The following is a 3065-nucleotide window of genomic DNA, read 5'->3' on the forward strand; positions in this document are numbered from 1 at the left end:
TACTTACATATATTTGCTGAAAAACAAAAAAAAAATCTTTAACTTACCTTATTTCACCGGCACCCTGTAAATAATGAATAAGCCTTACCCTTGGAACTTATGTACATGAAATATTTAATATATATAAAATAAATAATAGTTTAAAAAGTAATAGTTTAAAAGAACTAAAAAATAGAAAATAGTTTTCAATTAAAAAGAGTTTATATAATAGTAGTAGAAGGTCAAACAATCATTTTTTAGTTAATCACTTCAAAATAAAATTATAATAAAATTTAAGTTATTAACAGAATAATTTAATTCAGATTAAAAAGCGTGGGGTGCATTTGACTAAATTTCATATCTTTCCTCTCAAATAATTGCCAATAGAATGATTGTAACATTCAATACCAAGCACCCCACGCTTTTTACTGTGAATTAAATTATTCTGTTAATAATTTAAATTTTATTTTAATTTTATTTTGAGGTGATTAACTATAAATGATTGTTTGACTTTCTACTACTGTTATATAAACTCTTTTTAATTGAAAATTATTTTCTATTTTTTAGTTCGGTTAGCTATAAAAGCGTATTTTCTAGTTTTTTTAAACTATTATTTATTTCTAATTTTTAGTTCAAGTAATTTTAAAAGTTTTAGTCGAGAGCGATGAAACCTCGAAACGCCAGCGGTTCATGGATGAATCCATCCCCGCGGCACCGAAAAGGGCCAAGACGCAGAGAGGCTGGACGCGGCCTTTCGCCGAAATTGTTAAGGGTCGGAAAATCATTGGCATTATAGACGAGTTCAGCGAAGATGGCAGGATCCCGAAACAACAGTGGAAGTGGATCGAGGCCGCGCTCGCTACGGTGGCCGTTAAGGTTAAGAAAGACAACTCTGGTCCACCGCCATCTTACACCGATGCAGGGTGGTTTCAGGGCAATGTCAAGCTAATTGCCTGTGACGACGCCAGGTCGGTAAACCTCTATAGGGCAGCCGTCACGCTGATAGGGGTGGTATATCCGGGCACGCACCTCAAGGTAGTTGAGCCTGGGTTCCATTGACGCCAACAGACCCAGCTGACATTCTGGATCCGCTCCAGGAGTACAACCAGCCACAGGTTTGGAAGTCAACCCAGAAAAAACCAAGCTTGTCCTCTTCATGAGGAGGTACAAAGTACCAAATCTTACACCGCCAAGAATTGGGGGTACGGTCTTAGCGTTTAGCGATCAAGTATTTGGGAGTCATTCTGGATAGGAAGCTATTATGAAGTGACCATATAGTGGAGAGATCCAAGAAGGCAGCAGCAGAGCTGTTCACATGCTAGAGGGCAATTGGCATCTCCTGGGGATCCTCCCCTAAGGTGACCTACTGGATTTACACAGCCATTGTGCGCCCGATTCTTCTTTATGGTGCCTTGGCCTGGTGGCCTGCACTAGCTAAAAGTACCTATCTTAAAATGCTTCAAAAGGTGCAACGGAGTTCGGAGCTCTGCATTACCGGGGCTCTCGGCTCCACTCCAGATTCCGTTACATACATACATCGATACATAGATAGATACAGGCCAAGCTAATAAAAGCGTGTTAAAAAGGGCTCCAGTATGCTCTTTCGTAGATATGCCATGCATCCACTTCTATCATTAATAAAGGAATGCGTTTTTCGCATTATGTGCAAGGTTTCAAATCTATAGCCATTTGGGGTGGTCATAAGTTCAATTGACCTTATGTCCGTTAACCTTATGTCACCCCACCATCATATTATTGCATTGCCATCGAGCCTTGATACGTGTGCAAAGTTTAAATCAAACTTATGGCCATTCAAAGTGGTAATAAGGCCAATTGACCTTATGGCAGTTGACCTTATGTCACCACACCATCACATTAGTGCATTGTCATCGAGCCTTGATACGTGTGCAAATTTTCAATCAAACTTATGGCCATTGAAAGTGGTAATAAGGCCAATTGACCTTATGGCCGTTGACCTTATGTCACCACACCACCACATTAATACACTGCCATCGAGCCTTGATACGTGTGCAAAGTTTCAATCAAACTTATGGCCATTCAAAGTGGTAATAACGCCAATTGACCTTATGGCCGCTGACGTTATGTCACCACACTAATGCTTTATCATCGAGCGTTGATACGTGTTCAAAGCTTCAATCAAACGTATGGCTATTGAAAGTGGTAATAAGGCCAATTGACCTTATGGCCGTTGACCTTTTGTCACCGCACCATCACATTAATGCATTGTCATCGAGCCTTGATACGTGTGCAAAGTTTCAATCAAACTTATGGCCATTCAAAGTGGTAATGTCACCACACCACCACATTAATGCATTGTCATCGGTCCTTGATACGTATGCAAAGTTTAAAATTAATCAGACTTCTAGAAACCGGTGAAAATTAAGCTCAAAGGCCAAGCTTAAAAAAGCGTGTTAAAAAGGAAGTAAACGGTCCAGTGGAATGTACTGGACCGATTTAAAGTGAGTCGTTCGCTATCCTTCAAACGATTATAATCGCTCGCTCAATCCCGTGTCTTTTATAAAATTAAAGTTCGCATTTATATTTAATTATATTTGAAAATTGAAACAGCGCGTTTTAATTAAAGGAAAGTAAATCCTTGTTAGTGCCTACCGATTAGTTGGTGAAGATTATACACAATTAAATCTTATAATTTAATTTAGAAAATAAAATTCTGTTGATGCAAAGCTCTCTTCACTTATATAGCTTATTATTTTCGCCTACGACCCTTTTAAAAATCTTTTATATAAAAGCGGGCGTGGTCCTTAACCGATCTCGTGCATTTTTTCTAGATATATTTCCTGTTATAGGGAAAATTTGTGTACCCAATTTTATTATGATCCGTTAATTTTTCTTCGAGTTATGGCTCCCGAAAAATTGAAAATTGCTTAGAAAAAAAAGGGGCGGTGCCACACCCATTTTAAAAAATTTTAGTTTTTCCAATTTAATGTTATAATTCAATTTAGAAGGTAAAATTTGTAAAATTGATTTTATCACAAGTGGGCGCTGCCACGCCCGTTTTACAATTTTTTTTAAGCTTTTATCAAGAGTCTCAATATCAGTCCACA

This window comes from Eurosta solidaginis, chromosome 1 (genome assembly GCF_040869045.1).
Source record: "Eurosta solidaginis isolate ZX-2024a chromosome 1, ASM4086904v1, whole genome shotgun sequence".
Taxonomy (NCBI): domain Eukaryota; kingdom Metazoa; phylum Arthropoda; class Insecta; order Diptera; family Tephritidae; genus Eurosta; species Eurosta solidaginis.